The sequence below is a fragment of the Sebastes fasciatus genome, chromosome 18 (assembly GCF_043250625.1).
Source record: "Sebastes fasciatus isolate fSebFas1 chromosome 18, fSebFas1.pri, whole genome shotgun sequence".
NCBI classification, from domain to species: domain Eukaryota; kingdom Metazoa; phylum Chordata; class Actinopteri; order Perciformes; family Sebastidae; genus Sebastes; species Sebastes fasciatus.
This window is the reverse complement of record NC_133812.1, coordinates 5,710,092-5,736,625: the sequence shown is the minus strand read 5'-3', so window position 1 is coordinate 5,736,625 and position 26,534 is coordinate 5,710,092. Positions and strand designations below refer to the sequence as shown.

Here is a 26,534-nt window from a genome sequence, read left to right as displayed (position 1 = left end):
TCATCTGGGATGCATTTAGGCTCTTCTGCATGCAGTAGGGAAACAGTGCTCAGTTAACTTTGAGGACCAGGTTGCATTCCTCCACATGAGAAGGTGTCGCATCGATGTCTGTTTTATCATCTATTCACATGGTAGATCACCGAAAGATGGTATAAAAAAACATGAAAGCGACCTCTAGTAGCGACCGTAGTAATTATGACAGGAGCAGAAGAGGAAGTCAGACGCTGTAGTATAGACAGTGTGAAACTCCACAAGGTATGGAGGTCAAGGATGTGGATGGGACACAAAACACAGGGTTTTCACCCAGGAGACCGGAGTTTGCATCCTTGTGGAACCAACAATGTCAAGTAGTCAAATGTTTTGTTAGCCTAAACCTAAAGAAGTTGTAGTTGTATTGCCTAAACCTAAAGAAGTTGTAGTTTTGTTGCCTAAACCTAAAGAAGTTGTAGTTTTATTGCCTAAACCTAAAGAAGTTGTAGTTGTGTTGCCTATACCAAAATAAGATGTAGTTTTATTGACTGCACCTGTGTGTTTTCTTTGCCTAAACCTAAAGAAGTTGTAGTTTTATTGACTGAACCTGTTTTGTTGCCTAAACCTAAATAAGTTTTAGTTTTGTTGCCTAAACCTAAAGAAGTGAAGTTGTAGTTTCATTGTCTAAACCTAAAGAAGTGAAGTTGTAGTTTCATTGCCTAAACCTAAATAAGATTTAGTTTTGTTACTTAAACCTAAAGAAGCCTTTTTGTTTGTGCTCAAAATGTAACGTTTTATTCAGTTTCACAACATATTAGACCATGATGCTTTTAAGTTTCAGTTTTACAACCTAGTAGGCATAGTAGGCCACTACTGAACCACATCTATGGTGCCTATAGCGACTGATGACGCCTATTTAATGGCCTGATAACAGTCGAATTGGGTGGATATGAATACCTTCCTATGATGACAGCCCTCTTCCTCCTCATGTATGGGAGGTTCCTCCCTCCTGTCCTTTGGTAATTGGGGTTAATTGCTCTCATCACCTCTCTCACCTTTTAAAACAATGACGTGCATCCCTCCATCCGTTCCTTCGGCCTATAAAACCAAGTCTGAACCACAGCCATTTGTTCCACGCACGCCGCAAAATTAGCGTAATTGATTATATTGTCGGCCGCTGCCATTAGGCAACCGACAGTTTCTCTCTTACATCAGCATTTCTCCCTCTTAAGAAGTGTTTCTTAATGAAGCAGCCTCTATTTACAACATGCGACAGACAGCACGAAGTGCCACTTGTAATGAATTTATTTCAGGTGGCCCTCAAGGGAAAACTGCAGAAACGGGAAGCGATACAGTGAAATGTGTGGAGTTGTAATTTCCTCTGCTTTCTGTTGCTGTAGAAGTACTATTATCCCTATTTTCAGAGAGCCAGCTTCCTTGGTTTTTTTGAGCAGTGCCAGCAGCTGGCAGACAGCTCGCTTCTTACTCCACTCAGTGTTAGATTTCTGCACCAAGAAGACAAAGCTGCCTGTTTTACAACCGTGTGATGTTATAGCTCGCAGAGTTCAGGTGCTGCAGGTGCAGCGTATGGAAGCACAACATATGATGTAAGGCTTTAAAGGATGGATCCGTCCCCAGGCTGCAGGGATAATCTCAGTAGTCTTGGAAACCAAGGAAACAGCGGGCTTTCTGAAATATCATGTTTTTTTGTAGAAGCTGTATAGTATATGCAGTGAGAGCAGATCACGTTCTCAAGGTCTGAAGATCTGGATTATACAAATCCTAATCATCTCAAGCTTTAAAGCTAAGCCCGCTACGACCGAAAAATCGCGAGTTGCGTTAATGCGTTAAAGAAATAGTGCCGTTAAAATGAAACCTTGACAACCCGAATAATTACAATTTTCAAATAATAAAATCTTTACATCCATGTTGGTGCTAAATCTGCTATTTTTGCAGTGAAGTTGTGTATTGCAGATATCCCCCGTCTGTCTGACTCGTGGCTTTTTGCAGAAAGAAAGAATTGCTCCTGTCAGGATGAGTTATGAGTTACGGGCTGCTCCTTTTTTTATTATCAGCGCTGTACAATAGGAGGAGGCATGCTCGCTATCACTGATGAGAGTCCCTTGTGTTTAGCATGTGGGCTCAGTTAGACAGACAGATTTAAACAGCTCGGTGAAACGCTGCCAAAGCACCGCATTCTTAATCACAGTTCACCCCCGTCACTGACTGACACACAGATACTTTGTGTTGGCAGGAGAGACCTGATCCGGCAGGTAATCACACAAAGGTGAGGACGTTAGGACAGTAGAACACAGGAGAGCTAAAGCAGTAGTAGACGTGTACCAGTTGCTCTAGTAATTTAGTCCCAATAATAAACTTGGGAAACTTTAATCTGCAATCTGGTTTTTGATGTCATGGACTTTTGTTTTTTGTCCATTACTGGATTACTTTAAGTTACTGTGAGGAACTTTTAACTGGTTATGAAACCATCTCAATGTAATACTGATGTCTCTATATGACCTACATAAACCAACGAGACCATCAGCTAGAAGATTGGCTATTTCTATATAGTTATTTTTGATGCGTGTCATCGGTGTCAAAATACCATTTTAAGTGAAATATTGTGGTGCTGCAGAGATGTTCTAGCCAATCATCATATTCTACAGGCGTAAGAAAACATGTCTGTTTGGTACAGATCCCCGTAAAAATCACAGTTTTTCAATGAAAATGAGGATAATAGATGTAAGAAGGATCATTCCCTGTAATAACGCAAATCATATCGCAATTGCAATATCAGTCAAAATAATCGCAATTTGATATTTTCAAAATTGTTCAGCCTTAATTTCACTTAAAACTCTTTTATGTTCATTTGCACTCAAGTTCTTAAAATGAGAAAATAATCAGTACTTTTCATTTGTCATGTATTTAATTCACACAGTAGTATACAAAAATAGGCTTCAGCCTCTAGAGCCGGTCGTTGCGCACCACCACGGAGGTAATACGCCCGGCGAGGGCCAGCCAGCGTTGGGTTGAGTTCCCACGAAGGGATCCTCCTACACAGCCGCCGCCGAGCTTCCAACCCTGACTCACTGAGCGGTACGAAAGCGCACCACTGTAAAGGAAAGGGGCGCACTGGATTTATAAGACCAAACGAGAGCGTCATTGCGAAACGGAATGCGGCACAATAATTGTTTTTATTTTGATTATCATGTTTTCCTAATAATTGGAAGCCAAAATTGTAATTGAAATTTGATTAATTGCGCAGCCCTAGCAGAACCCACCTCAAGGCCTTTAGCGTGTCATCTGATAGTCTATATCTATAGTTAAATGGTGCATATTCTCAAACAAATTCTGAGCACAGACCAGTTGACACATTCAGTAGTAGTCCTGGAGCTCTGGGGCTCCAGCCCAGTTGCCCCCTTTGCTGCTGGCCTTGTACTTGACCCAACCTGTCCTGAAGTGTTCAAACTTTTTTCCCCATATTCTCCAATTTAGTTTATTTTCTCCCCGGCACTAGGTAATGCTCCTCAAACTGTTATAAAGTGATGAGTCAAAATAGGTGACTTTCTTTGGTTGGATGTTAAAGAATGAAGTACAGAGCCCCTCTAGACCTAATAACATGTTTCTTAAGACACACATGTACTGTATTGTTGACTGTTGTCTATTCTAGTGCATGTTGGTCCTAACTAGGGCTTGTTTCTGCGTGGTTGCTGCTGCTAAGGAGGTCATGTCTGTTTGTTTCTTAGTACATACAGTACATTCCCAAGCATTGTGGTTCATGAACCCTGAAAATGAGACAGTGTCTACTTGTGACCACTCGTTACAGGTTGTGTCCTCAGTGTGGACATCTCTTCCCAGGTTGTTTGGTTTTGAAGCATTTCTAGTCTTGAAGAGCTGAACATATTCTATCTTCAGCTGCATAATGTAGCTAAGAATATATGACACAAGCAAACCCCTTGAGGCTCCCGACCCAAGGTCTCTACTCTACTCAACCTGGAGAGCACCTTGCTCAGAATGTGACCCTCATCACTCATCTCTTTTGTGTAGCTGTGGTTCATGCTGGGGATGAGGTGTGCTGCACTGTACACCTCTGATGTACTGTACTGATCACTGTATTGTGATCCCATTGTGCTCTAAGCGTCCATCTGAGAAAGTAGCATATAGTGTGTATATGTGAAGTGTGCTCACAGCGACTTCATCATTCCTAATGTCACTTTGGTTGCTGTTTCTGTGTGTGCTCTGGAGCCATTTGGAACATTTGGACCTGGTCCCTTTAGTCTAGTAGCCACTGCAAAGAGCTGCCAGCGCCCATAGTGAAGCTCTACTCCTTCATCATTTTGCAACTTTATGTTGATCTCTGTTAAGAATTACACACTGTCCCAACAGTAAACAGACATTCTTTGTTTGGTAGTTGCGTGGATCACATGTGAATTCAGGGCTAATTCTGCAATTAATAATTTGAATTGCTTGTCTTATCACAAAAGCAGCCCAAACCCATTTGTCCATTTATAAAGCAGGAACCAGCAAATATTTGGCATGTTTGCTTGATAAATGAATGATTGATGAATGAATAAGGTACTTTAAAAAAAAAAAAAATCACATACTGAATCACAATATTGGTCTAAAAAGAAATCCCAATTAAAAAATGATGTTCTCATATCATTCAGTTCTTGTTCAAAGGTCCACTTAGTGTCTTTTCTTCGCTTTCTTTTGCTCTACGAATCATTTAGGACTGAAACAATTGGTTGACTTTTTTTTTTTTTAAATAATTCATCACACATTTACTGGCTACTCAAAATGGTTATCTTAGTCTTCTGTGAAACTAAAGTCAATATATTTGGGTTTTACACTGATGGACGGACAAAACAAGCAATTTAAAAAAAAAAATTCAGCAATTTTTATACGCCTAATAGTGAATTTATTAATCAAGGAAAATCAAGAAAGTTGAAAAAAGTAATTGGCAGATGAATCCATTATGAACTGGACTCAGGACTATAAAGTATGTCAGTCAATTTGACAGCGGTGAGTCATCAGTACACTAAAATACAAATAAACACAGCTAATAAACATATCGCTGTTTGACCCGAACAAAAAAGCTTTCAACCGAATCTCATGGTCTTCACGATCTGATGGAGCTTACTCAGTTGCCATGGAGCTGGAATTTTAGTCATGTAGCAACAGGTCAACTGAAGTTCATTACTTAATCACTTAATAACACGTGAGCTATCTCCATGTCAACTGAGTAAACTTTGCTAATGAAGATTGTAAGATGCGATTGATAGCGCCGGGAGAAGCTAGTAAATTGACCTTGAGTTCAGATTTTTTTTAGTCAAATGACTACTTTCAGGGTAAAAAATAAATTTGGACTCTATGAAAATAGACAACAGCACAGCGTTTATGTCGCAGTCAAACTGTTATTGAAAACTACAGGGTTGTTCTGGTTGCTATTGTGCTGTACAAGTAGTGCAGTGTGAAGAATGCTAAAATAAGAACAGAGTATATGTGCAGTATATACAGCTTTCTTATGCCTGATTTATACTCCTGCGGCTGTACTCCTATGTGTTCTGTGCGGGCTGGTGCGGGCACCTCTCGCGGACGCCAGGCACACATGATACTGTGGCGGATTGCACGTATAGCATGTAATGTATTTCAGAAGATTTCAGAAAACCTGCGGTTTTCAAATCCTCTGTCAGGCTGTTTTTTGATAGGGATGCACCAATACTGATACAGGATCAGATATCGGGTCGATACTGACTCAAATAGCTGGATCGGATATCAGTGACATGGGGCCGATCTCTAAGTTTTGACTAATTTGTTGCCGCATTAAAAAGGTTTACACTTGTATTATATTTTTTTTTACCAAGTTGGTGGTATATCATTTATCAATTACATATCAGTAAATTTATCTATGTATTTATTTGTTACATTTTGTTTTATAAAGTTTGGAAAGCAAAGTTTAAGTCAAGACTGTTGTTGTCTTACACATAAAAGAATGATCCCAGTCACTTCCACACAGTGGAGCGTACAGGTTATTTATTATACACTGGTATCGAATCGGTACTCGGTATCGGTCGATACCCAAAGCCCAGGTATCGCTATCGGTATCGGGACTAAAAAAGTTGGATATGGTGCGTCCCTAGTTTTTGATTTATTTGATAGGAGTGCTTCAATAGTTTCATATAAGTTTGTCCCAACATAACCCCATGGCTGGGAAAAAATATATGGAAGAGTTGGATGATGAGGAGGAGCTCCTACATGTGCCTAGAAATAATAAGGTCGATGTTGTTGTTGTTGTAACGGATGTGAGGTACTTGACCAGACATACCAGCTCCCAAACTTCTGTGGCGAGCTTTTCCGCTAGTAAGAGGGTAGTATGTATATATTGCCTGCATTGCTTAGCCACCAGAATGCTGTGGAAACCAACATAACCAACATAACCAACAAAATACATGTGGAGTTCATGTGTGTTAGTCTCTGTATGGAAAGCTCAATCTTTCAGTTCATTTATTTAAACAAACCCAGTGTTCTCACATGAATGATTAAATTGTAGCCCCCACCCCGTCTCATTAGTTAAAGGGGACATATCATGAACAACTCATTTTTTCAGTGCTTTTACAAGTGCCTACCTACTAGGGGTGGGAATCTTTCGGTATCACAATTCGATTTGATTTTGATTCTTGGGGTCACAATTCAATTTATAACAAAACAAAAAAACACTTTCTCAGTTGATGTTCCTGAAATGGTACCATATGATGATATATATCAATAATACCACAATGTAAAATTACTAGGGCTGTCAAAGTTAACGCGATAATAACACCTCTGACCTCCAGATATGTGAATGTAAATGGGTTCTATGGGTACCCACGAGTCTCCCCTTTACAGACATGCCCACTTTATGATAATCACATGCAGTTTGGGGCAAGTCATAGTCAAGTCAGCACACTGACACACCGACAGCTGTTGTTGCCTGTTGGGCTGCAGTTTGCCATGTTATGATTTGAGCATATTTGTTATGCTAAATGCAGTACCTGTGAGGGTTTCTGGACAATATCTTTCACTGTTTAGTGTTGTTAATTGATTTCCAATAATAAATATATACACACATTTGCATAAAGCAGCATATTTGTCCACTCCCATGTTGATAAGAGTATTAAATACTTGACAAATCTCCCTTTAAGGTACATTTTGAACAGATAAAAAATGTGTGATTTATCGCGATTAAATATTTGAATCGATTGACAGCCCTAGTGGAAACCCAAAATACAAGTGTGAACCTGAAAATGAGCATGATATGTCCCCTTTTTAAAGTCAGGGAAGAAAGCAGGAGAATCCTGTACAGCAGTCGATGACATCACACGGACCTTGCGGTGGGTCAGATGGCCCTGGCTCAGAGGTTTGGGACTGGGAGTGCAGTCAGCTGCTCTTCTGCGCTCAGCGTCACGCCGCAACCTCAGAGGTCAGAAAGACATCACAACAGTGTCGTCCTTTGTGTCACGCTTCCAGCGAGGAGGGATGAACTGTGTCTGCTGTGGCTGAGTCGTGACGTACTCGCAGTGCTCAAATGAACTTATTGTTACAGATGAGTAAATGTTGAACCGCGGATGAATGCGGGCTATGACGGAGGCCGCCGGAGACGTACGCTGACAAGGACAGCTACGGATCATGTGATCACCTCTGGACGCCTGCGATCCCTCCGGCATCTCCATATCACAAATGCTGGTTTTCTTTTCACTCCGCTAATTAAAAACCCAGTCTTTTAGCTTTTTACACAATCCATCAGCTTCATTTAAAAAATCAAGAATGTTTGCGAGCCAGGCGTATGGCTCTGGGTCATTGTTGCAGCGATATCAAGGAAGGAAATGATGTGTGAAAGTGATACACTTGCATGAAAGCTTGTCAAAACGGGGCCCGTGGAGATGTCCTTCTTAGGGGTGTTTTCTTCAAAAGGAATTCAATTAGCAGGAGTTGTTTGTCTTGCTTCAAGGAGCAGGAGAAAACGGATCCTATGGAGCTGATAGCATCACGCACAATCCCTTATCAGCCCCGCCACTTCCACCTGCCACGGCTCGTCTTTGTGTTTGCTTACACGTGCGTCTGCTCGAAAACGTGCAAAGTCAGTTTGCTGGTCGTCGAGTGTGTGGCTTCATTTCCTCTGAAGAGAATCGCAGTCGCACATTTGCATCTGGAGCGCAGGCGAGCGAGGCACGAGAGCACCAGCACGCATGCAGCTTTCTCTCATATCCTGCTCAACATTTTCCATTTTTAATCTTCCTCGTTTTTTGTTTTTTTCTTCTTAATCTCTCCCAATTCCATTTAGCTCTCGAGTCCATTTAGCCTTTATTCACAAGTTCAATAGTGCACTGGAGCGCCTCCGTCTATATTTAAAACCTCGCCACTGAATAAATCGAGCAAAGATCTTTTAATTCTGCCAGCCACCACCCAACCCCAACGTTTATGCTGCTGCTGAAGCAGTGGAACGGCAATGGTAGGTTCCTATAACAGGTTTCCTCCATATGCGGGTGTCTGAGCAGCCAGAGAGAGATCCAAGGCTTCATGTGGTGGTTAGAGAAGCAGCAGAGAGAGCGACTGACTCCACGCAGTATGCCATCTAAGACATATTGTAATTAGCACAGCACCTTCATCAAGCAGTGTTTCTCACTATTCTACTGCTAACACTTTTCCAAAGCATGCTGTTGTTTTAGTAACTTTAATAAACAATAACTTAATGTCGTATTTGCTCAAGCTGTCACTTTATCTTGACAGTAGTACATGAGACAGATAATCTGTGGAAAAATCAGGTTCCTCTGCTTCTTCCTCATGCTCCTAACGGCATTTACAAGATTCCACCCCTCCTGAAGGAAATCAACCAATCAGAGCCGAGCAGTCTCTAAAGCAGCTGTCAATCACTGCTCATGAAGCTCATGAATTCTGATCAAACTGTCTAACGAGGCAACGCTGATCAATAGGATCTCCGGATTCGATACTTTCACGATACTTGGGTGCCGATTCAATATGTATTGTGATTTTTAAGTATTGCGATTCGTTATTATGATTTATTGTGATTTTTGTTAACTTTTTTAACACTAGACCATGGGAAAAAGTTGAATCATACACTTCTAGGGACTTTTACTTTGGAAAATATCTAAATTGATACAGTAAAAATGTTTGATTTTCAGCCTGTATGTAGTCAGAGATGTCCTGAAGTCAAATATATCAGGATCATTGTCAGGAATTATTTATTAAATATTTTCCAGCAACCCAAAAATTAAAAAAATAAAGACATTTCCCTCACAGATTAGTGGTATTTTCTTTTAATTTATAAGGGACATGTTATGTTTTATACTTCTGGTGAAAATAATCCAATCAATCTTATTTTTTTACAAAATACATGTATATACAGTTCCCTTTGTTAACACCTTATTTTGAAAACTGGACGTAGTCACACGTGTATACTTCCTCTAACTTCTCCAAGTCTGTCTCTAGCTCTCCCGTCAGCGCCGTTCTCTTTATCCATCCAAGGTCAGCTCCATCGGGGCCGTTTGAATCCATTCAACATAAATGTCAGTATATGGGTGCTCTACAGTTGTAGCGTCGGCCCATTTGACCACGGAGATGAGAGCGACGGCCGGCTCGACCGCACGTTACCGTGATACGATAACGTTTCCTGTCCGTGACAGAGTTAGCATGCAGCTTTAGCCGTGATGTCTAGCTCTGCTTTTCCTGCAATGTGTGAAACCCAAAGTGTTTCCGTAATTTACTGGATGTGTAGTATTTACCACTTTTCTGCTTTTGTTTCTTGGCTTGCTGAGGTTTGGTTTGGTTGACGGATATGAAACGGATATGACGTCACGTTACTCAGACTACAACAGTAAAAGCGGTAACTTCCTTCTACCTCTGCATAGACTCAAATGAAGCAAAGATATTGATTCTGGCATTAAAACATCATGATGATCAATGACTTTATAAGAATCAATATTCTGTTACTCGTTCATGTCGACACTGAGTTGGCAGCGGAGAGGTTGAGTTTGACAACTGAGAAACATCAGTGGTAAACATAAACTTTTGGTGAGATGCTCCTCACAATCTAAGAGCAGAGGTTTTCATATTGATGTTCAACAGTAATATACATAGAGACAGATGTACCCCACTGACAGTAGCTTCAATAGACCAGCATGCAATGCAGCACAGCTTGCAGGATTTCAGATGTGTGTTACTGATAGTGTGTGTAAAGCAGAGCCCCCTTCAATGGCTTTCTTGTGTTGTTTGAAGAATTTAGCGAAGCACATGACAACATTTGGTGTCTCTCACTTGAAAAACACCACCAGTGTTGTTTTCTTTTCCTACACTTCTGTTGATGAAGAGAGTAAGTTCAGTGGGTTTTCTTGTTAAGGCTGGCCATCATTTGAAATGTTTCGATTTTAGATTCATTGCCTGAGTTTTGGTACTGATACCAAAAAGATTAATTTTTGTATTACATTACTTTGAGGAATATAAACATGTTTTAGTACAAAGCTATTTTTCACTTATTAAAAGAAGACGTTCACAAATATTCTTCAAACACCAGGGGCTGTGCAATAAATTTAAGTCTAAAATTTGCAATGTTTTTATTTAAATCGGGAACTATCCGCTCTGCATTACTCTCATACTGCTGTTAACCAGCCCAATACGCCCACAAGAAGGGAACTTTTGACAGTGAACTGATGTAATATTATGACGACCTCATCGCTTTCGGTGAGTGTTGGCACAGTGTAGAATAATTAGGGCTGTCAATCGATTAAAGTATTTAATCGTGATTAATCGCACATTTGTTATCTGTTCAATATGTACCTTAAAGGAAGATTTGTCAAGTTTATAATACTCTTATAAACATGGGAGTGGGCAAATGTATGTATATATTTATTATTGGAAATCAATTACCAACACAAAACAATGACAGATATTGTCCAGAAACCCTCACAGGTACTGCATTTAGAATAAAGAAATATGCTCAAATCATAACATGGCAAACTGCAGCCCAACAGGCAACAACAGCTGTCAGTGTGTCAGTGTGCTGACTTGACTATGACTTGCCCCAAACTGCATGTGATTATCATAAAGTGGGCATGTCTGTAAAGGGGAGACTCGTGGGTACCCATAGAACCCATTTTCATTCACATATCTTGAGGTCAGAGGTCAATGGACCCCTTTGGAAATGGCCATGCCAGTTTTTCCTCGCCAAAATTTAGCGTAAGTTTGGAGCATTATTTATCCTCTTTTTTGACAGGCTAGTATGACATGGTTGGTACCGACGGATTCCTTAGGTTTTCTAGTTTCATATGATGCCAGTATTAGCTTTAAAACTGAGCCTTAGAATGAGCCCACAACCTAACTGAGTTACAACCTAAAAATCACAAGTTGCGATAATGCGTTAAAGAAATTAGTGGTGTTAAAATTAATTTCCGTTATTATCGCGTTAAACTTTGACAGCCCTAGTTTCACAGTGAAAGTTAAGAAACAAATGCAAACAGAAAGCTGGTTAAGCTTCCTCTTGTCTTGTTTTCAGACCACAGACTAGTAGGAGAAAAAGTTCAGTTTGTGCCACATAACAATATGGATCTCAATACTGTTCTAAATGTTTGAATGGCCTCCTAAAATCTATATATCTGATGCTCAGTAAAAATGTGATATTTGGGAGCAGGTGATGGAATTGCTGTAGTCTGTATATTTAAAAGCACAGCGAACATTTGAGCATCTCGAGGATCTCCGCCTGCCAGACACAAGTAGCAATCATGTGGGTGTCGTTCTCTCCGCTGAAACTAACGGGCGAGGCGGACAATACATCTCACTAGTCTTTATTATTTATTAATGCTATGTTTACCATGGTGGCAGGCAGACTGATGACAAGTGTTTGTATATTGAGGGGAAAACAAAAGTGCTTTCTGTAGGCATGTTAATGGCCTGGAGATTTTCATACATTATTAACTCGCTGTGGGTTTTCCAGCTGTGTCTAATGTCATGTGTGAGTGACAAAGGCTATATTCTACATTCAACAAAGCCTTGCTGTGCTGCACGTGGATGATGCCGTTTGAAGATCTGCAATGCAAAGAAGCTATTATGTTTTATGGTTTCTATGAATTTCAATGTGGACTTATTTCAGATTTACACACAGAGCACAGTGGAAGAGTGTTAATATGTAGAATTCATCTCCTCTCAGATAGTAACTGTGTGTGTCAGACTCCTCGCCAGCAGCTTCTATTATGGCCTGTTTTCCTCTGCAGTATATCCTGTAGTCTGCTGAACTCTGCTGCCTGTCTGCCCTCTGTGTTACGCTCTGCTCTCCGTTTCGACTGGGTTGCAGCGTCACTTCTCTGCATTGCTGATGCAGCTGCGAGATGCTGACAAAGGAGATGATTGCTCATTCTGGCAGTGGCGTCATACTGGCACGCCAGAACCTGGGCCTTTTGCCGTCACAGGGCTTTATCTCCAGGATGCTCTGTGACATGTTAAATAACCCCCCAAAAGCCAGAGTGAGATGGTACTCCTACTGCGGCCTTTTAGAATATAAAGTGTTTCCGCTGGTGACGTTTTGCCGAGAACTGCAAAGGAGAGGAAGACGGAGTGAGACGGCGCCTGGGCACAGGCGAGAGATGTGACGCATGACCAGATTATCATAGATTATAAAGATGCAGTGCAGTGACGATACAGACATTTCATACACTAAATGTGCCGATGCCCATTCAACCCACGTTGGACCTGTTCATATGAGTCAGCCATCACTCTGTCACTGTTAGTGGAGGAAAGGCCTTTGCACGCCAAGTCTACATTTTTCATATGAAATTGTTGGACGTTTTAAAAATAAATACAACTTCACGTTGTTTCGATCACGTTTACACACCAGCTCCGAAACTTTCAGCCGTCATTAAAGTTTTCGGAACAAGTTCGATTACCTGTGTTTTTTTCCGCATCCATCAGAGTTTGTTTGACCACTCAGAGCATCGTCCAAAATGGAATCTGACCTCCTTATTTTCTCGATTAATCGATTAGTTGTTTGGTCTATAAAATGTCAGAAAATGGTGAAAAATGTGGATCAGTGTTTCCCCAAAGCCCAAAATGACGTCCTCAAATGACTCGTTTTGTCCACAACTCAAAGATATTCAGTTTACTGTCATAGAGGAGGAAAGAAACCAGAAAATAATCATATTCAAGAAGCTGGAATCAGAGAATTTTCACATTTTTTCATCAAAAAATGTACTCAAACTGATTAATCAATTATCAAAATAGTTGCCGATTTAATTTAATAGTTGACAACTAATGGATTAATCAATTAACTGTTGTAGCTCTACCTTACAACAAACAAACAGATACCGATTTTAAAGATCGATTGTGGCAGGTGATTTCAGAACCGCTTGAAATCAGGGATGCTTGCAAAAGAAAGGATGTAGGAAAGATTAGACAGTGATTGAGCTCTATGGCAGCTAAACGATAGCTTCTTGCTAATGTCATTCATCCATTAGCCCCGTTGGGCTCTAGCGCTATCCATCGCACCCACATAATAATTATTGTTTTGTCTCGTATTGCGAATTTTCTCAACAAATAGAATAATAAAACACATCAGACTCAGTATGCAGGGTTTCTGTGTGTAGTAATTCTGCTGTCAGTCATTCAGGAGTTTCCACAACTTCGTGTTGTTCAGGGCAGCCTCTGAGATCAGTTATTAATTCTGTCTTCCTCTGAACAAACAGAAGCTTTTCACAGTTTCTGAAGTGTTCACTCTTGATCTGAAAATCACAAAAAAACACCCTCATTTTTGCTTCCTCCATAATGCTTTTAATCCCTCCGTCTTGTAGTGCAGGCCTATGTGCAGACAACCAGCGCAGATAGAGCACAGAGTCCATTTTAATCCACCCGTCAGCAGCGCCTGTCAGTTAGCCTCTCAGTGAGGGGAGTCCTGACCTGTCAATCAAATCACATCCGCCGGGGCTCATGGGAATGGGGATGAAACACTCCGGATTTAATTAGTGTTCTGGCATGCCATATCTTTACCATGAACTCCATGACGATGTTTGAGGAAAAAACCACAGGCAGCTTAATGTATTATCACTACTGAACTACCCCGCAGTCTGCAAGGTTGCTCTAAATCCATGTAAAGGCCCGTAGCCTGCAGCTGTAAGCTTTGCAAATGCAGCTATTATTGAAACGGCAAAGTGCCCTACTTACCCTTTAGAGACTAGCCCTGAAATGAACCAGAAGTGGGTGGCTGACGGCGACTTTTATGTTAAACTGTACAAGGCACGGCGCGTCTGAGCGGCTCAGAGAGAAAGCAGTCGCCCACCACCAGAGACTCGGGTTCATTTCCCAACAGGGGCACCTCCGGCTTGGCCCGGGCCCCCAAACATTATGAGTGGCTGTGTTCAGAGGTGGGAAGCCAGCGAGGGAGCGTGGCCCTGCAGACTTGTTCAGAAAAGGGCTTCCTGCTAGTTTCCTCTCCGTCTGCACCACCACTTGTCTTCTATTAGGTGGTAACTTGGAGGAGTACATGGCCAATTTCACAAATTTCAATCCATGAAAAAAGTTAATAAGTTTCATAAGTTCTCCTTTTTTCTTTGTGTATATGAATTTGAAGGCACCTGGAAAGATCTATGAAGCATGGGCATATAAAAAGCTGAAGTCATGACGTCACCTCGGACCCTCATGTTCCCCCGGAAGAAAATTATCATTTCAAAGTTCAATGCATCAATCTGGTGCACTTTGAGAGCCAAATAAAGAGGCTAGATCTATGAAGAACTGTGTGCTCTAGTGAACTATTTTGTGATCTATCAGTGGTGGAATGTAACTAAGTACATTTAGATTACTCAAGTACTGTTTTTAAACCTGCAGTAGGCAGAATGTTTTTGGCATCATTGGGCAAAAATTCCATAATAACCTTTCAGCATATTGTAATTCAAGTGTTCTGAGAGATAACTAGACTTCTGCACCTCCTCATGGCTCTGTTTTCAGGCTTTAGAACATCTAGCCCCTAACGGGAGACTGACCAATCACAGGTCATTTCAGAGAGAGAGAGCGTTCCTATTGGCTGTTCATTCAACGGAGGCAGCTGTCAATCACTCACAAACGCTGATCAAACAGTCAAACTAGGCAGCGCTGATCAAATATGAATCAATATTCTGTTACTGTAATGCCTATTTCTCTCCTCAAATGTTGTCAGAAACATCTTGTAGTGTACTGTTTAGCTGTAAAATGAGAGTGTGTGCTCCGGCTGGTGGGCGGTGCTTGGTATTTCCTCAACTGATCTCAACATGGCTGCCGGGTCACTAACTTTCTCATTTTACAGCTAAACGGTTTATTTGAGCAATATTAGTTACTAGCTACGTTGCAGATTCAGATTCTTAATACAAAATATAAATCAACTCGTAAACTATTGTGTATTATTAAGTAGTATATATATAATTAATAAGTATATAAAGTAGTTAAAATGAGGTTACAACCAGCTGTAACATAAAAGTGATGAAATTATAATTTTTACTTATGTAAAAGGTCGGAGTACTTCTTCTACCACTGCGCTCTAGTAAAGAGTTTAATCTTAAACACATCGATATGAATAGTGATGACACGGCAAAAAAGTTACACCCTCAAAGCGCGGTGAAGGAAACGAGGTCCGTGTTTCACGACGGGTCGAGTGGGTTGACGACATCGCGGCAGACCGCTGGCACAGCGAGGACAGTTGCGCCGCGGACACGGGGCCCCCGTTCCTCCACGCAGGGACCGGGAACACGGCTCCGGGTAGTGGTGAGATTCCGGGCGAGGGGTGCTGTCAAGCCCAGCCAGTCCACCCTTTGAGAAGTGTAAAAGTAAATCAACTGTTATTCTGTCAGCACTGTTGCCGTTGTTAGCACCATTAGCGCGGCAAGCACTGCTAATGTTAGCTAGCTACCTTTTGCTTTTCATGCGTGCAGTCTTAGGCCTACATGAATGTTTATATTGATTAAAAAAAAAACATAATTGAATACAATATACACACATTTAAAGGTAATAAAAGACTAGAAATGCGGACGTTTATTTTAATAATGTTGGCCGTTAACAATCTCCGTCCGTACATGGGTCTAAATCTGAGGGTTCATATTGGGCAAATAGGGGAAAATGAAATAACAAATCAGCACAAAGCCTGATTTTCCTGATTGAACTCTGGCTGTCCAGTACAGTACAGGCAGTGCCATGCCTTCCTGCCCACTGTCCCTCTGTGGCAGCTCAACACACTGAGAGCGGTGTCTTCTCTATGGATGCTGCTGTGCGTCCGGCCAGCTCAGTAGCCCACTCATCTGTCCCAATAGCCGAGCAGCAGCAGGCAGAATGACTGAGCCCGTTGTGCCCCGGCCGGGCCATGTGACAGCTCCGCGTAGCTGAATGACTTTCCCCCGCAGCCTCGCTGCCATTATGTTTTATTGGAGGGGGCTGCTGATGAAAAGAGAGAGAGTCAGCTATCCCTCCGGGGCCGGGGGGGGCTCCACGAACCCGTCGCCATGAGAGAGAGAGAGAGAGAGAGAGAGAGCGGAGGGGGAGGAAGGAGGCAGACATGCGGAGCAGCCAAATGGCAATTTTCTGCTGGTAAAGAAGTCTTAAATCACATGTTTCACTCACACACTGAGGTCAGCTCCAGTATTTTGGGACACCCTCACAGTTCTTATGCACAGATCCCCAAAATAGAAGCTACGGCTGGAAAAGCAGTTTTGTTTTCTGTCTGAAACATGTGACTATACTACTGAACACTTACTCACATCCCCACTGTGCTGTAGAAACTGTTGTTGTTGTTTTTTAAAGGTACTTTCTGACCTGCACAGTTGAGCGCTGTATGATGTCATCCATAAATGTGAGAAAATAACACCGCAGACTTAACTGTAAAGGAAGTGTGTCAAACCCGATGTCTTCTCATCCTGTTGTCCTCGTTATCTTTGCTTTGTTTTCTCTTTCTCATTTCCTCTGTCTCTTCTTCTACTCCGTCTCTCTTTGTCCTGTATTATCTGTCAAGAGACTGAGAGGCAGAAGCAGTCAGCACCGCCAACTCGCTATCTACATCCACATCTCTGCCACTCAGCTGTTACACTAAATTAGAAAGTGGTGTATATAATAACAGGTGGTGTGTGTGGTCAGACTGGCGGCTGATAATATCCGCAGTAATGACCATAATTGTCTGCATTGTCAAATAACAAGCTGCACACAAACACAAACTAATATATATATGTATTCTCAGGTTGTTTCCCATCATGCCCTGCTTCACATGTATTGATTTTGTGATTATAAAATCAGTTCACTTGGATCAAAAGAATAAGTTCAGTCAGTTGAGGCCTAATTTAAACCAATAACAGGAAACGATCATATAATAGACCCCCACATACACAAACCATCAGCAGCAGCTTTCTACGTGGGCGTCTGCTGCTGCTGCTGCTGCAGAGCAAACAGTTGCATCACATCGGCGAAGCCCGTGTGCACTTGCAGTGTCGTTACCCGCCCCGCTCCAGCAATCAGCGAAGCCACAGAGACAGATTAAATTAGATTAGCGATGGCTGAGCTTTAAAGTCAAATCAGCAGCTAATGGGGTTTCGAACATATTTTGGCAGCGGTGACAGCGCGTCTTTTGTAAATAAAGGGCAGTTAGGAGGCTGTGCCCGTGCAGTTAACCCCCGACCCTCCTGCCACACAACGACTCCATTGTGTCCTTCTACTGTCAGTCAGAGAGCTGGCAGCCGCCGTAACGTTTACCCACGCCTGGTGGAGAGTTGTCTTGTAAATAAAAAGTCGCATTGTAGCGCGTCAGAAAAGTCTCTCACAGTTTACACGTATTCTGTCGTAGGACTGAAGTGGAGACTCTCTCAATGAGAGCATCAGATGAATGCTGATAAACTAAGCAGAAGGGTTGTCTACCTACAGTACAGTAGAGGTGGAAAGAGGGACTGATGTACCTTTTAACTCCTCTACATTTATTTGACAGCTGCTTTTCAAATTAAGATTTTACATTAAAAAAAATACCTTGCTAGTCACCTACCATATTCTGCCAAACACAGAGGTCTTATGATAATATTATGTGAATCAACATCTCTGTGATTTGGGTTGGTATTTTAAAAAATCGTTCTTCTCTCCGTGCCTTTTTTCTGCCTCTTTCCCAGTCGAGAATTATTGATGCTTTATTGGCAATTATAAATGAAAGTTTTGACAGCATTTTGGCTATAGACAACAACAAAAAAACAAACAGACTTTAAGTACATTTAGCTGATAGTACTTATGTACTTTTAAGTATGATTTTGGCTGCAGGACCTTTACTCGAAATTGAGAATTTTTACTACTTCCTTCTTCCACCACTGTTTTACGTTTTAGTTCTGAGGGGTTATTGAAGGCTCTCTTGTTTAGTTTGGCGCCCTTCAAAACTGACAAAAGTCACTAAAAGTTTATCAGACTAGTCAATAATATAACACTACAATACATCAATAATAAATACTGTTGGCTGGGCGCGTTCCATGTACGTCCAGGGCAGGCAGTGGTGGACTCATGTCTCATTATTATATATAAGCACAAGGGAAATTAAAAATGTGGAAATGTTGCATGGGGAAAATCTATAGAAACTAGGGTTGTCAATCAATTAAAATATTTATCACGATTAATAGCAGGATTGTCCATCGCAAATTAATCGCACATTTTTTTTATCTGTTCAAAATGTACCTTAAAGGGAGATTTGTCAAGTATTTAATACTCTTATCAACATGGGAGTGGACAAATATGCTGCTTTATGCAAATGTATGTATATATTTATTATTGGAAATCAATTAACAACACAAAACAATGACAAATATTGTCCAGAAACCCTCACAGGTACTGCATTTAGCATAACAAATGTGCTCAAATGCAGCCCAACAGGCAACAACAGCTGTCAGTGTGTCAGTGTGCTGACTTGACTATGACTTGCCCCAAACTGCATGTGATTATCATAAAGTGGGCATGTCTGTAAAGGGGAGACTCGTGGGTACCCATAGAACCCATTTACATTCACATATCTGGAGGTCAGAGGTCAAGGGACCCCTTAGAAAATGGCCATGACAGTTTTTTTTGCCAAAATTTAGCGTAAGTTTGGAGTGTTATTTAGCCTCCTTCCGACAAGCTAGTATGACATGGTTGGTACCAATAGATTCATTAGGTTTTTCTAGTTTCATATGATACCAGTATCTTCACTTTAGCTTTAAAACTGAGAAATCACAAGTTGTGTTAATGTGTTAAAGAAATTAGTGGCGTTAAAATGAATTGCATTAAAGCATTATTATCGCGTTAACTTTGATAGCCCTAATAGAAACATATTGAAAAATAAAGTTGAATTTGATGTTATGAACTGATTGGGCGTTAAGGGGGAATATATAATCGGGATATATTCAGTCCCTTCTTTATTTTACTGGATGGGTTTGTTTTGCCAGCGTGTACATATTGCAGTCTTTTCTTCTGGCCTGTAACGCACACAATGTCCGTTTAATAACAATGATTCTGTGCATGAAATGAAAAAAAGATTATGTGTAAAGTCCACTACCAGATAGCACTGAGTGGGCTTTTCTTTTTTTTCAAGCCTGCTTGTGATGCCCTACATTTAATAGCGTGTCCTCATTCACACCTGGAGAAGTGAATGAATGGATTTCTAAAAATCCACCTGGCTGCTGGAGAGAGGCAGAAAAAAAAACTACCGAGCAGTGAAATGGGGACATCACACAGGCTTTTGATTCAAGCTGGCAGCTAGTGTGCTCTTTGCAGCAACCTGTTGTTTTATCGTTTAATTGAAATATTACGGTCACAACGCTGACACGTTTCTGTGACAGTCAGGTGAGATGTTTTTCTTCTAAGTGAATTGGGGTCATTCATTCCAGCTGGACAAATCTGTGTTTATCAATCTCTTCCTCTCTTGTCTTTCATCACTCTGTCTCGTGTTTTATCACCCTGATAATGGGTCAAAAACTAATAGAAGTTGTCAGTCACTTGGCGTCGTCCCAAAGCATTCTGGGAAAAGATTTGCAAGACCCATTTTCGCAAAGAAGTGTGAATGACGGTCGGCTGGCACATGCAGTTGGTATTCATGTTTTATTGAATGCGACGATGAATAATTGAGCGTCTCTCTGTGTGTCCCTGCAGGGCCTCTGTTTTGGCGGCGCACAAAGCAATGTGGATGAAATAAAAATCCTGATACGCTGAAAACCAGAGGTATGACTCTTCACACTCCGCTGGACTCCACATGCACTCTCACGCTCTCATTTGTAACCCCACACAAACACTCTTCTAGATGCATTCGGGCGTGTTTACTTGCACGGACGTACGTTGCCGTTTTACGACGACCTCATGTACACGTATCTGACAGCAGATGGACCGCAAAAAACATGCTCATTCTGGAGGATTTTCCTTTTCTGTGAGTGCATGTGTGTCATAAAGCTGGCAGAGCACACTCACACATGCATTAAACCAGGCACAGATACAGTATAGCTACCCACCAGCTGGCCATCACTAGCTGAGATTTGCCAGAGGCCAGCCTGCTGTCCCAAGTGCATACACATACCTGTGGTGCATTAGCATGGACTGTATATTCTACACTGGGCAGCATTTGTACTGTAAAAGGAAACTATAGCAGGGCTCGAAATACCACGTGCACATGCATGTTAGGGTACGTATTTTTAAGTATTGCGATTCGATATTACGATTTATTGTGATTTTTGTTAACTTTTTTAACACTACTACTCCGTTCTCTTAATACATCCATGGTCAGCTCCATCGGGGCCGTTTGAATGCATTTAACATAAATGTCAGTATATGGGTGCTCTACAGTTGTAGCGTCGGCCCATTTGAACACGGAGATGAGGGCGACGGCCGGCTCAACCGCATGTTACCGTGATACGATAACGTTTCCTGTTCGTGACGGACTTAGCATGCAGCTTTAGCCGTGATGTCTAGCTCTGCTTTTCCTGTCAATGTGTGAAACCCAAAGTGTTTCCATACTTCCATACTGAATATGTAGTGTTTACCACGCTGGATTTAAAATGTGATGATGCAGGTTGCCGCCGTTTTCTACTTTCTCGCTTAGGCTCGCTGATGTTTGTTTTGGTTGACGGATACGGAACGGATATGACGTCACGTTACTCAGACTACAACAATAAAAGCGGTAACTTCCTTCTACCTCCGCACAGACTCAAATGAAGCAAATATATCGATTCTGGCATTAAAAAAATCTATTTCAAAATCATAAATAAATATTGCGATACATAGGTAAATCAATTTTTTTTTTTCACCCATAGAAAATATATTGTGTACAGCACATTAATGCCAATAAAACGTCATTCAAAATATAATATACTGTTACTTAAATATGTTTATTTTTCATAAAATTCAGATTAAAATATTTGTTGTTTAATTTACTGAAGACGTGGCAAATACACCAAATGGTGCAGTAAAAAAAAACTATTTTGTTACAGGGAAAACATTTTTAATGCAACAATGCATGTACACAGAAAAAAAGTATTTCGAGCCCCGTGCGGTATGTTGTTGTAGTCTCAGGTTGACCTACAGGGCAACAGATGCTACCAGCTAAAAGCTAAAGTGTGGTATTCCTTTATATCTATATATGACCTGACCCAACTGTCTGTTCCTGCTGCTGCCATCTTTAATCCGCAGTAGTAGGCAGCAGTGAGACCGGCCCATAATGTGAGCTCAGCCAGTACACACTGCAACTATGCCATTTCTCATGTATCCCATGCAACATATTGCAGCAGATGAAAGATGCAACGGTCATTTCCTAATCCGAGTGTTAGCGTGAGCGAACACAAAGAGTGGAACATGATGTCAGATTAGACATCAGCAGCTATAGCAGCAGTGTGAGCTTTGCCTTTTCAACTCAGACTCACAGCTGGACTGTTCACAAGTCCACAATGCACCTGAGTCCAACAGCAGTTGTACAGTAAAGATGTGGATTGTTAGAAGGATGGCTGACAAATAGGCAGGAGTTTGGGATAAAATATATATTTTTATAGATAAAAGAAAGCAATGAAAGGAGGTTAGCTATTCACTGTTGCTGTATCTTACTAGGAAACCATGAATGGTCAAATGAATGATGTTAGGGATGTTAATAATTAACCGTTTAACCGTTAACCAACATTAAGCATTTTAACCGATTAACGCTATCGGTTAAACGGTTAAAAGAAACATTAATAATTAATAAAAACTCAGAGGAGCGGCTCGTAACTTTAAAGAGAAAAGCTAATCCACCTTAACAGCCCACCTTAAGAGAGTCTGAGCCGGAGTTACAGATACAGGAAGTTGGTTCCCGTCTTGAGCTCGCTTGAGCGGAGGAGTCGTAGCATTTATTCACCGACAAATAAACTGTACGCACACTGCTACAGCTACATTCACAGCTATAACGCCACCGACAACCCCACACTCACCGCCACCACACACACACACGGTCTGTCGGACACTCGCTATCGTTACGTCGGCAGACACACAGCTGACAACCTGCTAAACTAAACTAAATGTGCGGTGGAGAGTTACAGGGAAAGCGGCCGCGTGTCCGCGACACTACACGCAGCATTGAGGCTGCTACAGTAGCTCTCCTGACGGGTAAACTGGGGACAGTGAACGCAGCACCGTAGCTGCTACAGTAGCTCTCCTGACGGGTGAACTGGGGACAGTGAACGCAGCACCGTGGCTGCTACAGTAGCTCTCCTGACAGGTGAACTGGGGACTCAGTTGTCTGTTGTGCTCCATACACTGCAGCTGGCGCACCGTTCCATGTGAGGCACTAATCTTGTTGGTTAACGGTTAATAATCGGTTAACGAGGGTCGGTTATCGGTTAAAATTTTGTCGCCCATCTGTACGTTAAAAACAAACAACTAGCAGCAAAGGCCTCGTCATTTAATTTAGTAGTGAAGTTCAGTCAAGAAGCTTCTAATTCTACACAGCCAGCCATTTGTTAGCTTCTCTTGTTCTGCAACCTGTTTTGGAGCCAAAGAGTTGTCCATGTCTGTCCAAGACAGTCAAAGGCATTACAGTTTGTAGCTTCCTGTTCTTGACTGCGAGCGGATCTTCCAACTATCCAAACCCAGCCTGCCGACAAAGGAGACGCATTGTAAAATCCCCAGCCGAGCAACCGACAAACAGCTATAAATGGAGAGGAGGGCTTTTTTTGGTAGAAATTCATCAATGGGTTAGTGGAAACCAGCTGAACAAGGGATTCTTCCAGGAAACCGGAGTCAGCTGAGTATACGACATTCAAGTGTATTCATTATGCAGGCTCAGTCATGGCTGCGCTAATAGCTCCTTTATTATGTGTGCTCCAGTTTTCCTATGGTGCTTCTGTAACTGTATGTCTCTCTGCTCAGAGACGGAGCCGGCGGAGCGGCCTCGTTGCGGAGTTTCGCGTGTGACTGTTATTTTTTCGGCTCGCGTGGTGTCTGCAATGTGGATGAAATGCCACAGAACGCGGCGGGCGTCAGAGGAAGCTCTGCAGAGCTGCAATGGTAGCACATCAACTTTACAGTACTGTGGGAACGTGGAGCAGGTGTATGTACTGTATGTACGTGTGTGTGTATGTGCTTCAGCGCTCTCGCTGGGTTGGTGGGTGGTATTGTAGGCCGGTGAGAAACAGAACATGAGTCACCGATTCCAATCATGTTTTCATGCTTCCACTTCTCTCTGCCGCCTCTTTGAGAGTTCTGCAGAAAGAAGAGCTCAACAGCACAGTGGTAATTATCCTCATATTATCCTAGACATTGATATTCACTGCTAGAATCATTTGCAGCCATGAGACAAACACATAGCTGCGTTCGCCCTTTGGCCTCCTCGCAGCTCCAAAGCCGACTGTCGGGCCCTCTCCTCCTCCCAGCTTGTTACCTCCGCGATAATGACTGTGCCAGTGTGGGCTGGGCAGCTATTCACTGAAATGTCAGCGCTGCCCTCAGACTGCGCCTCCATTGTGGTTCTCAGTTCGCCTGATGGTGAGGAGAGACGCAGTCAGTGGGCAGAAGTGTTGCCGCTAATGAACCTAGTTAAGCCCCACTCTGTTATATTGACACATCTGGTGCCATTTTTCTTCCGCGTACTTTCCTTCCCTCCGCCTAATTAAGTGATCTGTGTAGGATCTGGGCTTTCGAACTGAAGTGTACCCACCACAGCTCACACAGGATGTACTGCACTGGGTATGCTGGCTCTCGGTGCTTGTTACCAAAGTCTTAAAGAGGCCCCCTCGAAACCTCAGCGTGACACATCACCAGCCGTCACCAGCAGTTTTTTGATCATAGAGCATCCCCACCCCCCCAAGTCTTCCTTTGGCCATGTGATGGCTGTTAAGCATCCAGCTTCATAGAAGAGCTGTCTTGACCATCAGATCCGCTCACGTCAGAGCGACTTTCTCCCCATCCTCACTGTCACCACGCCGTCGAGGAGCGAATTAGCCGCAGTCCCCGCTGAGAGACGTCGGCTGTGGGAATCATCAAAGTGCCGCCGTGGAGCGCTGGATCCTGGGAGTCAACACCTCCACACGCTGAGATATCACTCTGTACCTGCCAGCAGTGACAGCAGCACTGCTCTGGGTTACAGTCACCATATCCATCAGTGACATCTTCATGTGCAGCTATATATATATTGTAGAGTGTGTGGCTTCTTGTGAATGTAGATATCATTATTAGTCATCATGTAGATACACATTTAAAGGGGAATCCCACCATTTAAATTATTTCTTGATGATGTACATTCTAGGGAAATTCGTTTTTACAATGAATTCTCTTCTTTGTTGGTGTGCAGATGGGTGAACCAATCAGTGAGCCCTTGTTACTTGTATAAAATCATGTGTTTAAAAGGTTTTTCCTTTAATTTATCACCCGTCTGTAGTTCAAGTTCAGGTAGCTTTTTCCTACATTTCCCATAATGCTGTTGAAAAAAATTCCAAAGAGAACACAAAGGACCTGTTCCATTCAGTTGGTTATACATGTCAGTAAAGAAAGATAATGAGCAGTTTCAACAAAAAAAGCACACGTCAAGCTCCTTACTCTTATTTGTGTGGTGGCAAAGCATTTTATTCTGGTCTATCGATGTTACTGTCAGTGACTGCTTGGTAGGTTTGCTTCTTCTCTAACACATTATTCCCATGCATGAGTGTAAAACAATGCGCTAGAAATATCTCAAGATAAAAATATACACCCAAGCAGCAAAATGTGCCCAAAAATGCAGGTTTGTTTGCCAATAGCAGATTTTCTTTTCAGGGTGTATATTTCCTTAGTAGTCGGGTCCGGCTTGCACAACAAGAATTATGAGGTTTGTGTTCTCCATACGTACATTCATACAGCATAGTAGGTGAAAAGCTTGTGGAGGTGGAGAGGAAAAAGAGCAAGAAGAGGTGGGATGATTGACCACCTGCTCCGAGTGGTTTTAATCTACAGAAGTTCTTTTGATGTTTGGTCTTCTTTTCCATCTGTCATCCCTCCATCTTCTGTCAGATAAAAGAGGGCCAGGATGGGCGTAGGAAACTCAGGGGCTGGAGGGGGTTCAACCACAGCACTTTAATGATCTCTCACTTTACCCCCTCATCTATCTACCGTTGCCTGTAATAGAGGTCGGCCGGGTGGGTGGAGGCCGCGTGCAGAAGGCTGGAGTTTGGCTCAGAGAGGACTGGGATATTTATGCCGCGTGTCGTCTGTTGATACTGATTGGTTTTGTTTGTTTGACTGGGGAGTAAAACGGTTGAAAGTTTATGAACTGTCTCTGACTCCATGCTGGCTGCAGCGTGCTGTTCTGCTGGCTTTACAGGATGCAAGTATGTGGTTGTTTGTTTGAGCGAGAGAGCCTACTGTGCAAATGGTACAGCCCCATAACCTCATCCTGTTTTACTGATTTGCCAACTTGCTAAAAAGCCCACCTTCAACACAATCTGCTGCAGCATACTAATGATCTGTTCAATGATTTATGTCCAGTTCTCTTTATACGTCCATGAGCGTTAACTAACGTGGTCAGAGAATTATTTTTCCTCCACTTAAAGGGACTGTTTGTAAGAATCAGAAATGCTTGTTAACAGCGACACCTGTGGCCGTTAAGTCAACAAAAGTCAGCGTTGGGCTCGAGCTTGTGCTCGCTCTACATAGACATGAATGAGCATCGCTCAACACAGTGAGGTGACACACGTCAGCTAAAAGCACAATATCACTCTATATTTCACCTGCTTGGCAGTAATGTTAGCTGACCAGACGAAGGTCTCTCCATGGATCACTGCTGATCCTAGTTTTGATCGGAGACGATAACGTTTCTCGCTGCGGAGCCCCGTCACTTCACAAGACACGGAAAACCTCTGTTGGTCTGGAGGAGCTGCAGCAGTTATTTCTGCACAAACGTCCACTTCTCAGACTACGAAGTCAGACTTCTCAGAGCTACGAAGTCTTCTGCAGTGTGTAGTGTGCGTGCATGCACTTGAGGTGGAGCGAGCTGAGTGAAGGCAAGCAGGCAGAGGAGCAGAGTACAGAAGAGACTCCGGCCCTGGAGACCAAAGCTACGGTCTCCCCCGCGTCCTCCGACCGCGGCCAACACTGTT

The 26,534-nt window shown here is 42.3% G+C and overlaps 1 protein-coding gene across 4 annotated transcripts in view; it reads left to right on the top strand.

Annotated features, from left to right (window-relative positions):
* fynb (FYN proto-oncogene, Src family tyrosine kinase b) overlaps positions 1–26,534 on the top strand; it is an 89,061-nt gene that overhangs the window by 2,800 nt on the left and 59,727 nt on the right. For 2 of the 4 annotated variants that reach the window (XM_074616098.1, XM_074616093.1), the window contains exon 3: positions 20,107–20,175. The exons of 1 other annotated variant lie outside the window; for it this stretch is intronic. The gene's annotated coding sequence lies outside the window, so the exon portion shown is untranslated. Of the gene's footprint in view, positions 1–20,106; positions 20,176–23,666; positions 23,701–26,534 lie in introns of all 4 variants that reach the window. One more of the 4 variants, XM_074616095.1, reaches the window with a different exon arrangement.